The sequence below is a fragment of the Bos grunniens genome, chromosome 13 (assembly GCF_055505025.1).
Source record: "Bos grunniens cultivar Pamir isolate PY7600 chromosome 13, Bosgru_T2T1.0, whole genome shotgun sequence".
In the NCBI taxonomy this organism is placed as follows: domain Eukaryota; kingdom Metazoa; phylum Chordata; class Mammalia; order Artiodactyla; family Bovidae; genus Bos; species Bos grunniens.
Window position 1 is genome coordinate 61,266,515 of NC_141177.1, and position 14,594 is coordinate 61,281,108.

General features: G+C 37.7%; 1 protein-coding gene across 3 annotated transcripts in view; it reads left to right on the top strand.

The window, feature by feature from the left end:
- NEBL (nebulette) overlaps nt 1–14,594 on the top strand; it is a 378,828-nt gene that overhangs the window by 207,204 nt on the left and 157,030 nt on the right. The window contains exons 1-2 of one of the 3 annotated variants that reach the window (XM_086334538.1): nt 6,692–6,844; nt 8,149–8,234. The exons of the other annotated variants lie outside the window; for them this stretch is intronic. The gene's annotated coding sequence lies outside the window, so the exon portion shown is untranslated. Of the gene's footprint in view, nt 1–6,691; nt 6,845–8,148; nt 8,235–14,594 lie in introns of those variants that run through there. 3 annotated transcript variants of the gene reach the window in all.

The following is a 14,594-nucleotide window of genomic DNA, read 5'->3' on the forward strand; positions in this document are numbered from 1 at the left end:
ACACAGTAGGTTTAGATAACATCATCATCTCAAACAGATACAATAAAAAGAAAAGAAAAAAAAGAACTCTCCTTGGGATGAGAATCCTTAGGATCTACTCTCTTAACAGCTTTCTTGTATAATATACAGCTATGTCAACCACAATCATCATGTTGTACTTTACATATCTAATACTAATTTATCTTATAACTGGAGGATTGTACCTTTTGACCACATTCTTTCAGTTTGCCCTCTCTCCACCCATCTGGTAACCACAAAACTGACCTTTTTTCCTGTAAGTTTGGTGCAGGTTTTTTGTTTCTTCTTCTTCTTTTTTTTTTTTTAGGTAACACATATAAGTGAGATCATATAGTATTTGTCAATAAGTCTATTTGACTTATTTCACTGAGCATAATCCCTTCTAGGTCCATCAATATTGTTGAAAATGGTAGGATTTTCTCTTTTTTATGATTGAATAATATATTTCTTTGTGTGTGTGTGTGCATACATACTTACATACATCTTGAAATTTCTTTATCCATTTATCCATTGGTGGATACTTAGGTTGTTTCCATGTCTTGGCTATTGTGAATAATGCTGCAATGAATATGAGAATGCAGATATCTTTTTGAGTTAGTGTTTTTGTTTCCTTTGGATACATTCCCAGAAGTGGATTTGTTGAATAATATGGTAGTTCTATTTTTAATTTTTTGAGGAACTGCTATGCTGTTTTTCATAGTGGCTGCACCAATTTACAATCCCACCAACAGTGCACAAGAAGTTAGGGATTTACTGTTGGAGAAAAAAAGCTGTTAAATATTCTGAGGTCTAGTGAGTTTATTATTCATTTATGAGGGTACAACTTCATGAACTTTTCCTATGACCTCCCAGGCTTTCCATATTACTCAAGGATCTTTTTTTCTATAAGAAACATGGGCTAATCTGAAAGGTGGTATTTTGACTAGTCCAGTTTTCTGCATTACTTTCAGATGAACCCAAACCACTGAAATATATTGGCCAAATCCAGACAGATGTTTTTGAACGTGGCCTAGATTGTGTCTGTTTTGGGAGGAAGAAGGTCAGATAGAGACACCAGAGTCTTCTCCTGATGCTGGGATGGAGTGGATTTATCCTGAAAATCACAAGGGATATGAGATTTGAGCTCTGGGTTTAAAATAGGTTGATGTAGGTATGTTAACTAAGTCAGGGTATTTGTAATCTTTATTTTTCCATTTGCTTCATTTCCTTACTTGTATTTGGTTTATCTTAGAATATTGTCCAGATCTTTCTGAACTGCCTTTAATCCCTTTTGGACTAAGGAAAGTATAAAGACATAATACAGTGGATTTAATGACAAGTCCTAGGTGTTTTGGATAATATGTTATGGATGAGTGGGCATTTTTGATTGCTTGTTACTGTGTTAGTGTTATGAAATTTTTTTTCAGACATTCTCATATTCATTTGTCAAAGGCTTGAAATCATTTGGAAATGCCTACTTAGTCTGCGTGTGTTACCAAGGTGTGGGATGAAATACAACTGTAAATTTGAAATTGTGTGTAATGAAAAGGGTGAGAGCGGGTTTAACCTTAACTTCTTTCTTTTGGAGTCTATAATGCTAACATATTGAATCTGGGAGATTTATTAAATGCTGCAATTTAAAATTCTTCCACTATATTTCTCTCTTAGTATAGCTGCAGAAAGAATAAGAAGAGAGGCAAGATTTCACAATTTATGGAGTGGTTGGAGTGAAAAAAAGAACTAGTTCCCCAAATAAAAAAGTTTTCCCATGAAATTCCAGAAGATGTCTGATTGCCTACCCCACCTCCCCAGTTCTAGAGTATAAAGTCAGGAATGGCAGAAATGTCTTAGTACATTTTCACATTTTCTTTACTTAGTGATATTTAGAAAAACGTTCTTAAATTACAACTTATAAACATGAATTGAGGAATTCCTGTGACTTCGAATATTAAAAAAAGTCTTTCTTCTGTTGTCCTTATAGTTCTGGCATAATTGTAAAGGCAGTTTCTAATTCACGTGGTTACCACCTTCAAGTTTATAAGGAGTGCATTCAGGAAATCTGTAGCAGGATAGTAAGGCAGAATCACCCCCAGACATCTAAGGGACTCAGTCCAGCCTGGAGGAGAGTATTGATGTGCTTTTCTGTTTACACACTAATATAAATTGCATTTTCAATTAGCTGAGACAGTCTGGGGATAAATTGTGAAATAAAATGATGAAGTTCCACCCCTAGAGACTGTGACAATCTTAGTGCTGTAGATAAAATCGAGATGTTTATTTTCTAATTTATTTCAGGTGGTGGAGAAATATTGTATGAAGGGGAAGGAAAAAAAGGACCCAGATGACAAATCTTGTATTTTACAGAGTGACTAAAATGGTAAGTATACCATTATGTGATTTGTCAAGATTTGTGCCTTGACTCACAGAAGAAATATTCAAGTGTGTGTATGTGTGTATGTGTGTGTTGTGTGTGTGTTTGTGTGCACATGAGTGCATGTGTAAGTGCACCTATGTATGTTGACTTCAGTGGGAATCTTTAGAACTCCCTTTCCTTAAATCACTGGCCCATAGACAATAGAATTTTCACCTGTTCTATATTTAGTCCCTTACCTGTAGCATCTATCATTATGGTTATCTGTCCTGTTTCCCAAATATCCCCTTTTATTACTATTTTCACATTTAGCATACCCAGAAATGCTTACTTGCTTTACAAGAAAAGTTCAGGTTGAAGCCCTTCTTTTTTTTTTTTTTTAGCATTATAGCAAAGAGTCTGTCTGTAATTTGATATTGAAATGTAATTGTTTTTAGTTTTTTTTTGGGATAGCTACATAATTTTTCATTGACTTCTTAGAATGCAAAATAAATTATATGCCCATTAATAAGCTCACATGGATACTGCTGATTTGGTTCCCTAAGATTTTGTGAGTTGGCTTCAAAAATATTAGATTATTGGAGATAAACATGGCCTAATAATTGAATAGCAGTGTCTATGGTCTATTAAAAGATTTGATTCAAAGGTACACTGAGTATAAAGGGTGAGCATGAGGGTAGAGTTGATTGTCTGGGGATCTGGTCTCTGTTTGTAATTTAAATAAATCACTTTGACAGAGACTGACTGTGGCCATGTTCAAGCTGCTGATGGTGTGAAATTGAGTTGTATGGTGGACAGAAGACAAGCAGTCAAGAGAAATCCCCAAAGGCAAAATTTGTTATGTAATTGGGTCAACTCATGCATGAGAAATGCATGCTAATTGTAAACCGGTAGCAAAATTATAGTGTATGAGGCAATTAGATCTTATATGAACCTGAACAACTGATATAGAATTTTTCTTTCTTTTTTATATTGAGCAAACATAAAATGGGATTTTTTTTTTAAAGGCTAGAAAGGTAAATACCATACAGTGTTGAATAGATTGTTACTCTTATTGCTCATACAAGAAGCATAACTGTTTTGTAACTAATGAAAACTTGAGGAAATCTTCTGATTTTAAATAGAGGAATCCTCAGATTTTGAGTAGTGAAATCTAGTACACCAGGTAGTTTGAAAGAAGAATCCAGTGGTATTTTTGTTGTAACTCCTAACTGGGCTGATTAACATAGATGATTAGTGATGAGGTCAGTGGTTTGGATTTAAGCCCTTGAAATCTAGTATTTTCTCAGAGTGAATCTGTGTGTTACTTTAATGATCCATGCTTTATCTTCAGCTTATCTCAACCAGTAACTCCCATGAATTCCTGACTGAGTAATGAGAGGTCAGTAGCATTGTCTTTAAAGCGAAAATTGAGTATGTAGAAAGCAATACTGCAATAACATATATTTTCCTTATAATACCTACCACATGTAGGAATGGTTTATTTGTTTCAATACACTTTGACATACCCAGTCTAATTGGATCCTCTGAACAACCTCTCCTTAGGGAAAGTATTTCTATGAGGAATACTTATACTTTCATGAGAAAAATGTATGGAAAATTATGTCTTGGTTCTTTCTCATCTAAATCCGTGGTTTCCCATACACCTGGTTTTGTTTTATTTTTCCACCTAGGGCAGAACTTCAAAGGTTAATCTCTTCTTTTTATCCTCAATTTTTTACCCACAGTCACTTAAAAAAACAAATACATCCCAGACCAGTAATTACTTGTGCATGGCAAGTACATGAGTTTTCCTTGTAAAATGGCATTGTCTAAAGAGGAAGTTTGGGAAGGGCCCCCATAATAAAAGAATTAACACATATTACTTCTTTTTGGAAACAAAGATTAAGGACTCAGCAAACAATTTCTGAAGATCTTTCTTTTGTGAAATCCCTTCCCCCCAACATTCCTCTCTCTTCGATCCCGCTGTGTTCAGGCCTTATCCTAAGTTATTACAGAGGTCTCCTAACTGGCCTTATCTCCTTTCAGGCTCTTGCGGTCCTTCCGTTGTATCTTAGACACTGTCACCAGATGACTCTTTCTAAAATACCTCTTTCATCATGGCCCTAATTAAGACCCACTAAAGAACTTTCCCTGGACCTCCACTTTCAGTAGGAGGAAGTCTAATCTTCTAACTCCTTAATTTCTGACTCTGAGGACCCTCCACAGTCCGTTCCTAAATTATTTTTCATCTTCTCTTTCACTGTCCTTCAACACTATTCTTCCATTTCTTTTAGGCCTGGCTCCTTATTCTGTTCTGGGCTTTGCACGAGCCTTTCCTCTGATTTGGAACAGTTTCACACCGTTCACCACATTTCCACCCCTTGTTCTCAGACATACTTTCAGACCCCAGAGAACAGTGATTTTTTTCTTTTAATTGGAGGATAATTGCTTTACAATGTTGAGTTAGTTTCTGCTGAACAACAAAGAGAATCACCTGTGTGTATACCTCTATCCCCTCCCTCCCGAGCCTCCCTCCCGCTACCCCGCTTTCCCACCTTCTCTAGGGCAACGCAGGGCACCAGGCTGAGCTCCATGTATGTTATACAGTAGCTTCCCTCTAGCTATCTAGGGATCTCATCTCGGAGTCACGACTGCTTTGACGATAGCCCTGTCACTTGTACCACCGAACTCACACATTGCATTCTACTTTTTGGCTTTCATTAACATTTCATGTGATATGTGTCTTACCTCTCTAACTTTGTGAAATTGAAGATTATCCATGACTTTCTTAATTTATGTGTTGTGTCTCCAAGATGGTGCTTTGCATGTTACCTTTCTTGTCACTTTCTTTTTCTTGAAACCTCTCTTTGAAAGAGAGTTCTTAGCTTTTAAGATTGCTTTGAGTCTGTTTTTTTTTTTTCCTTTTGTGCTGCTTGATAAACACTTATTTTTTACTTTCTCCTGTTTTTACTTCAATATTCAGTGATTTATGTAGTTTTATCCAAAGATTATAGTAGTATTCTCTAAGTACAGCAGGACCATTTGGTTTCTAATGTGGCATTGAAGAATCTTATTATATTAGAAATGCAAGGACTTCCCCTGTTTTAAAAGGTTGTAGTCAAGGAGCTCTTTTTGATGAGTAAGTACCTGAAAAAAATAGGACTTGCAGTAGTCTCTTTGGGCCACCATAACAAAATATATTATAGGCTGTGTGGCTTAAATGGCAGACATTTATTTACTCATAGTTCTAGAGGCTGGAAGTTTCAGGTCGAAGTTTGTCTGGGTTGGGTTCTGGTGAGAGCTCTCCCTGGCTTACTGAAGGAACCTTTCTTGCAGTGGCCTTTCCTCGGTGCACGTGCATGAGAGAAAGAGACTTCTGGTGTGTTTTCCTCTTCTTGTAAGGATACCAGTTGAATTGCATCAGGGCTCCACCAATATGACCTCATAAGTAGCGTCAGTCGTGTCCAATTCTTTGTGACCCTATGGACAATAGCCTGCCAGGCTCTTCTGTCCCTGGGATTCTCCAGGCATGAATACTGGAGCGAGTTGCTATGCCTTCCTCCAGGGAATCTTCCCCACCCAGGGAGGGAACCCATGTCTCTTATGTCTCCTGCATTGGCATGTGGGTTCTTTACCACTAGAGCCACCTGGAAAGCCTTATTTAACCTTAATTATTCTCTTAAAGGCCCCCATCTTAAATAGGCATATTGACGATTAGGGCTTTAAGATATGAGTTGGGGGAGGGGCACGATTCATAATGGGCATAATGAAAAATAATCTACATAAAATCACAGAATAATTTTGAGATAGGTCATATACATTTTAGATATGTTTAGATATGCAAATTTCTATCATAAACCACTGTCTTTAGTGGAGGTAGATGATACTGCCCGTTGCTATTCTAGGAAAACTTGTACATTCAGTTTTTAGGTTTTTTCCTATTTTGAAACGGAACAATCTTAACTTAAAAAAAATTGCTTCTAGGTCCTATTTCTAATCCTTAATTGGGGCCTTTCAAGCCTCTTTTCATTTGTGATTTTAAGCCATAGTCATTTATGGAAACAAAGATAAATCATAGTAGTAGTTATATTTTTAAGTTTTCTAGGCCTCAGTTGAATTACATAGCTCAAAATATGGATTTCACATGTCCTGTGCTGGCAGTTTGACCTGGGTGAATATGAAGAAAAAGGAGGCCAGAGGTGTCACAATAGAGAAGAAATATTCTATGCCACAGGGAAAATCTAATAAAGACTAGCTTTTTTTTTTTTTTTAAATAAAAGTCTCAATTTCCAGTGCATTATACAGATTTAAAACTTAAAAAGTATCTGCATTTTCTTCCAGATTTTCTTATACCTCTTGGGACATATCTACAGTGAGCACATACTGATTACTGAGGAAAACCTAGACATCTTACCAGATACATTTGTGGAATCCCCAGATGTGACTGTCATTAATAATTTGCCACATAATTATCATTTCAATGGATTTTTGGAGGTAGGTTTAAAACCTGTTGTATTTTTCAGTTAATAAGTGTAATAGTCAAATGTCATTTTAACTTATTAGGAGGTCATGAGTCAACGGAAACATTATACAGAGATTTAATTTAAACCCATTGGTAACCTAAGCCAAGTTTAGACAATTAAAGAAAATTGCATGATTGGAAGTTAGAACCAATGATTTTTTTTCAAGTATATGCAGATACATTCTCTAATTTGCATTTTATTTTTTCCTAGAAGAATTATTTCATGAAAATTACTTTTATTTTTTGCTTATGCTTCCTACCATAGCTTTCTTTTCTTTTACTGTTGTCAGAGTGGCTGTGTAGGCTTTTCTTCTTCTGTACAGAATCCTGTGCAATGATGTTCGTAGAAGGATTGCTTGTAAAAGGACCTATTGCTTTCGGAACATACCCCCAGGCTTTTCCAAAGACAAGAAGCAAGAAGTTATAATCATTTTTTTTTTGTTTGCCCATATTTATGATTTAGTTTTCCTCTTGTGGCTATATTAACTGTAACGAGGCCAACTTTTAATTTGTTTGAATTAAGCCTTTTGATCATTTCACTTTTAGAATTATGAAAGAGTTGGAATTTGCCTGTGTTTTGTAAACTGTGAAAAAGGATACAGATTTAGAAGGAAGAATAAAAGAAAAAACTTAAAATATCATTCTGTTCTTAGCACTTGTTATTTTTGATGGAATTTATTTCCCCCCCAAAAGTGATTTAAATATTTTCTTTTGATCTGTAATTGTTATAGGTCTTTTGAGGGCAAGCAGCATTTCCGGTCATGTTTGAATCCTCCAGAACATAATACCTTGGTTAAGATAGAAGTAGTAGCTACTTTCACTGTTCCCTTACCTGTATATGTGTTTGTTAAACATTAAACATTTGCTGTGGACATCATATTGCACCAGGCCCTGTAGCTTGCAGAAAAAACGAGAAACTACTTTTTGCATGCATTTATGTTCCATGCTAGAATGTGGGAAGTGTTTGGGAAATGCTTTCATGGAAAAGGAGAGCCTTAATGCAATGTAAAGTCCTAAATGAGGGAGAAGATGAGCAAAAAGAGAAAGGAATGAATATAAGGTTACAAACACCCAGAATCTACTTGTGAGGGTGCAGAAAAAGACACTATCACTGAAATATAGATTGTTGAAAGAGTAGTATTGTATTTTCAAATGTGCAGATTTCAAATGTGTATCTATAGAACCCTTCACCCTCCAGATTCTACAAAGGAAACCACTTTTCAAACAGTTGCTGACTTAACAGACATTTTGAGTGTTTACTCTTAATATCTGCCAGGTACTTTGCTAGGAGGTGGGACTATATGAGGAATAAAACAGATATGACCCTTGACCTCATGGAGCTTGTTGGTCCTCCTATAAAAGGTGAGCACATGTTTGCAGCACAGTGATAAAGTATCCGATAGTGTGTTAATATCAGAGGGATAACTAACCAGGTTTTGGAGGTAAAGGAATTGAACCCTTACCATCACTATTTGAAAATAGTTTTTGAAGAATTTTATGGAATCATTTTCTTGAACAGTGATTCATACAGGTCATTTGTATAGTAGGTGCTGTCAATCTTGTTTTTAAGTTTTCCTGTCTCCTGTGTTTGTCTTCCCTATCCCCTGTTTGGCTGTCAGTATGGGCTTCTAGAAAATATCATTCAAAATTAATCAAACCATAGTATTATATATAAAATATAAAAAAAAATGCTCACTTATAGAAGAGTATTGATCAACTTATTAATTTCAGGATGGCTTAAGAGATCAACACATAAATATTTGCATACATTTGAAAGTTCAGGTTTATGTTCTCTCTGTTTTGGTTTTCAGTGCTTAAGTTGAAGGCTTTGCGTGTGTGTGTGTGTGTGTGTGTGTGTGAATGAATATTTATTTATTTGTTCATTCATAATTTTTCTGACCATCAAAGTTTATTTTATTTTTAATTAAATTTATTTAAACAAAAACAGTCCAAGAATACTTTGGAATATTTTTAAATAGAAAATACTATTTCCAAATATGAAGTCAAAATATACCTGTGATGGATTCATTTTGATATTTGGCAAAACTAATACAATTATGTAAAGTTTAAAAATAAAATAAAATAAAAAAAAAATACTGTAATTAGAAGGTGTCACACTTCAGAGTGTAACAGACACTTATTAGATAATAAAAAATAGGGGAAATATGCTTGTTATGAACAAGCAATTGAACAACAATATTATGAACAATCAATATTGTAATGAACAATCTCTATTCATTAAAAATAGAATCTATATTCATTAGAATTCATTAATTATTTTAATTTTTATTGCAAAATGTAACTGTTATACATTGTATCATGTTAGAGGTTATAAATGTAGTTTGCCATAGACTGGTAAGTAAACACCAGAGGATGGTTTTCATCTGCTGGTTGAAGGGTTTTGAAAGTAAAACTATAGCCGTTTTTTTTCATCTCTTTCCTACTCCCAACCTCTGTAGCTATAGTTTTGATTTAAAAAATCTTCACACTCAAGTCCAAAATATTGAGAAAACATTTTGATTTTAAAAACATACATGGATCTGAAAGACCCATATATACACGTGTAATGTGTCAGTTAGCACACATATGTAGAGTGCACGTATGGGTGTGATAGAGAGCTACTGAGAGGAATGGCTAAACATCGGCTGATGCTGTTTGGTTTCCACCTTTGGTGTTCTTGGCCCAGTCTGTGCTGACAACGAACCTCTGGGACGTCCCCTCAGTGCTGTGGGGTCTTTTCCTGCCAAATATTGTTCTCTTGCAAGATTAAATAGCTGAATCAGTGTGGCCTGAATCTTGATCCTGCTGAGAATATTAAGACTCCTGCAGGTTGTAATACAGATTAGCTGGTGAGAGCTCTGTTGGAAAAATAAAGTGAGTTTCTCTAAATGAATTTAACAACTGCTGTGAACCTTTTTGTGTCTTCCAGCATGAATGTGTATCCTGGCAGTTAACCATTTATTTCCCTCATTTTCTCCCAAAGTTGCTCCAATCTACCCCTGGGCATTTACTGTAAATGTTTTCATAACTTTATTTCACATTTATGTTTCACCAGATAAGGCATTTGATGTGTTAAATTGCTAAGTACTGTGAAGGGTAGGTCATTATTTATTAAGAAGGAAAACCATTTTTTATACTTGTAAAAATAATTTAATGTCACTTATGTAATTAGATGAGCCACACCACTGAGCTATTTAGAGTAAACTGACTAACCTATTGCATTCTGATCATACGTTTTATGTTACCGGTCAGAAAACTATGAAGTATTTAGTACAAGGCAGGACAGATGGCTAAAATTATTTGCACCGCTTCCAACCTCTATTCCATGACTATTTCTGCTTCTAGGCCTGCTGCTGCTGCTGCTAAGTCACTTCAGTCGTGTCCGACTCTGTGCGACCCCATAGATGGCAGCCCACCAGGCTCCCGAGTCCATGGGATTCTCCAGGCAAGAGTACTGGAGTGGGTTGCCATTTCCTTCTCTGATGCATGAAAGTGAAAAATCAAAATGAAGTCGCTTGGTCGTGTCCGACTCTTAGTGACCCCACGGACTGCACCCTACCAGGCTCCTGCGTCCATGGGATTCTCCAGGCAAGAGTACTGGAGTGGGTTGCCATTGCCTTCTCCAGCTTCTAGGCCTAGATGATGATAAACTTTGAAGTGTCTAAATTCTATAAAGATTATGGTGCGTGCATGTGTGCATGCTAAGTCTCTTCAGTCATGTCCGATTCTTTGCAACCCCATGGACTGTAGTGTGCCAGGCTCCCCTGTTCATGGGATTCTTCAGGCAAGAATACTAAAGTGGGTTGCCATTTCCTCCCCTAGGGGATCTTCCCAACTGATTGAACCCATGTCTCTTACATCTCCTGCGTTAGCAGGAGGGTTCTTTACATGGTGCTTTCCCTTAAATGAAATATATTAAAAAGTCAACACTAACAATGGTAACTCTAACGCACAGAACATACAGATAACCTGAAAATTATGAGTGGTTTGTTAGATTTTTCTGATTGCAGACTTCTGGATAACTTCATCAAACTCTTTTCTGTTTTTTTGGGGGTCCCTCACCTCACTTATGTTTATGAAGCATGTGCTCTGTCTGCTCATGAGATAGTCCTTCCATCTGCTTCCTGCATTAGTACCCGTTTGTCTCCTGACACCTCCTGTGTGTGCATGTGTGTGTGTGTGATTTCTCAGTACAAATGTCTGTGACTATGATTTGTAAATGCCAAAGCATGACACAGCTGTAAGACACTTAACCTAGTGAGTGCTGTGTTTACTTTTAAAGATTGCTCCTTAGATCATCACTGCAATTATTACAATAACATCTTTGAAATTAAATAGCTAGTTATTATTTTATAATTTGCCACCATAAGCACACCAGAAACTAACTGGGGGTAAAAAAATGTCCTGAGAGGCACTTCACTGGCAGTCCAGTGGTTGAATCGAAGCTTCCACTGTGGGGACCATGGGTTCAGTTCCTGGTTGGGGAACAAAGATCCCTCATGCCCTGTGACACAGCCTAAAAGAAAAAAAATTGTCCAGAGAGAAGGCTCAAGAGGGGAGCAGTATCAGTTTGGCAGCTTTTAGCCTGTCTTCACAAAAGAGCCAATACTTGGCAGTTACTTCAGATGAGGGTGTCAGAATACCGCCTGACCCTGAGTTTGTGTTTTCTAAATACTTTGAAAGTTAACTTGCAGCTAGACCACACCGTCAGGAAAATAACTGAGGCTTGAACCAAGGTCTCTTGACCTCTAGTCTATTTTGCCCTTTACTTTGGATGCATGACTCTGAGTTACATTGGTGAGCATGGTTGAAATTTGCAGTCATTTAGAAATAGATTTTTGAAGTGCATTTTAAAAAGGACTGCTAGTTATTAAACTGTAATTCCTCTAAAATATCATCAGTAGCTCAAATAAAATCCATCAGTTCAAGTTCACAAAATATTAATGTGTTATCCTTAGTATGGAGAAGGCAATGGCACCCCACTCCAGTACTCTTGCCTGGAAAATCCCACGGGCGGAGGAACCTGGTAGGCTGAAGTCCACGGGGTCGCTACCAGTCGGACACGACTGAGCGACTTCACTTTCACTTTTCACTTTCATGCATTGGAGGAGGAAATGGCAACCCACTCCAGTGTTCTTGCCTGGAAAATCCCAGGGACGGGGGAGCCTGGTGGGCTGCCGTCTATGGGGTCGCACAGAGTCGGACACGACAGAAGTGACTTAGCAGTAGCAGCAGTAGTATCCTTAGTAAGTACCATCAGAATTTCCATGCCTAAGACCCAGATTCCAGTCTCCGAGTATTAAGTTGACACCCACTTTTAAATTGTAAAGTCTATAACACAAAGAAAACTGTCTATGGAAACTTATGTACGGTTTAAATAATTAGTATAATAAAATGGGCATCCATGTACCTAGTACCCCAGCTTATGGAAGAGAGCGTTTTGGAACCCTTTGAAGGCCCCTTTGTTCCCTTAGGTTTATGCTCATCCCCCCTGACTAGCTACCAGCGACACAAGGGCCACCACATCTTGAAAACACAGATTTTTCACGTCAAAATGATGAGAAGATGGTATGAAAGCACAATTCCTGTACATGGGAGCAGAGTACAGGTTTTAGAGAAAAACCTGATTGGCTTTTTGCACCATTAAAGCACACGCAGTCTATAGGTTTATTCTTACTCAGCTGTTCAGAACTCACGTATGACAGTGTCGGTCACTGTGACACTGTACACCCCTGCACCCTTCTTTGTATGTAGATGATGCCTCCTCCCTGAACCCAGGACGGACGTGGGGACAAATGCTCATGAAGGGCTCACTTGGTGCCAGGCACAGTCTTCCATACTTGTTATTTCATTTGTTTTTTGCAATAATCCCTGGAAATAACTGTAATTATCATGTCATGGATGAAACAAGCCCAGAGAGCATAAATACATTTCCTAAATGCATACAACCAGTAAAGAACAGGGTGGAGATTTGATTCCAGGGTTTAATTTGTGTGTGTGTGACTTCAAAAATACAAAAATTTCCCTCTACAACAGAATTTTGAGTTTGTTGATTATGTGTTTGATCTGGAGAGCAGATGTAAAAGATGTGAGCCATTTTTAATCACACCATGTGGCTTTCGGGACCTTAGTTCTTTGACCAGGAATTGAACCTGGCCCCAGCAGTGAAAGCGCCAAGTCTTTACCACTGGACTGCCAGGGAATTCCCAGGAGCTTCTTTTTGTTAATTCAGCAGCTAACTCATCCTTAAATGGCATTTTGGAGGCCACGTGTTGATATTAGGACCACATATAGAAGTCCCAACTTTGTTAGCACTGGAAACAGAGCTTTATCACCAATGAGTGGCATCTCCCATTCAAACATTCCTTTCTGTGCTGGGGTACAGGAAGCCTATGCATTATCCCAGACAGCGTGAGCGTGGTATCATTCATGTGATACTTGATTAAGACCTCTTCTGTTTCAGGATGTGCTTACCTTTCTTGTTCTCCCTACCTCTGAAGGTGCCTGCTCTGTGCTTGACAATGTGCTGTAAGCTGGGAACACACTATCTAAGCATGGATCTCTCCAGCCCAGTTCATACAACACAGCCAGGTCAGCATGTTAGGAAAGAGAGGAGGTTTCGGGGTTTGAGTATTATAGAGTCAGGTACCCAGCCCTAGTGGGATATGGTGGTGGTCAGAGGCGGTCACAGAAGAAGCTGGAATGAGGTGTGTTTGAAAGAATGCATAAGGATAGAGACAAGCAAGGAAGAGATGATAGTGAGTGGTGAGTGGTGAAAACTACCCCCATAAGGGACCACGTATACAAGGAGTCAAGAACGAAATTGCATGGTGTGTGTGTGTGTGAGGAACTGCAAGTACTCATTTTATCCTGATGATTTGGGGGAGTAACTAAAAGATATTTTTTAGTAAGGAAGTGGCACTAGACTTTCGAGCCATTATTTGTCCAAATGTTGGCAATGGTGTATCTAATCCTGTTGTCAACGTGGACCTTTTATGCGTGGGGCTGCACTGCAGGTGTCACCATAGGATCCTGAAGTCCATTACGTCTGGTTGTTAGGCCTGGGGTGATATATTTGTAGTATTTGTAGGGCTTGGCTTTTGCAGGACAAAAAAATTTTGATTTCTTGTATCTCTGTATTTTTAAGCTATGCCAATTAAAAAAGAAAAAGAACGTAAGCAGTTTTGTGGCATGGATTTAGAACTGAATGACAAACATTGAGCACAGGTGTCTGTATGGTATGTAAATAGGGCGGCGGTGTGTTCACGCCCCAACTGTGATACAAGCCTGGATGGCTAGTCTCAGACACAATGTCAGGTTGGCAGGTCTGAAAGTGTAAACCCATAATAAATATGTATGCCTTTAGCATTGCCTGCAGATGCTACATTAGTTCCATACAAATAGGGTGCGAAAATTTGTTTCTAAAATGTCTGCAATCGGGGTAGACTTATTATGTTTTAATAAAGGTTAAGTTTAAGCTTTTTTTGCTTTGTTTCTAAAAGCTAGATGACAAACCAGCGTGCACTCACTTTGGCTCAAAAACTTAACTGCCTCTTGCTCATTGAATAGGTCAGAACTCATAGATATCAATCAGCACAGATGACTATGTTATACATATAGATGGTCCAAGAGATGACCTGGGGTTCCTGTTGTCCTCAAGACACTGTCCGGAAGTAATCTTTTCTGGGAGCTTATTAAGGATATCTGTCTGAGATTGTTCAC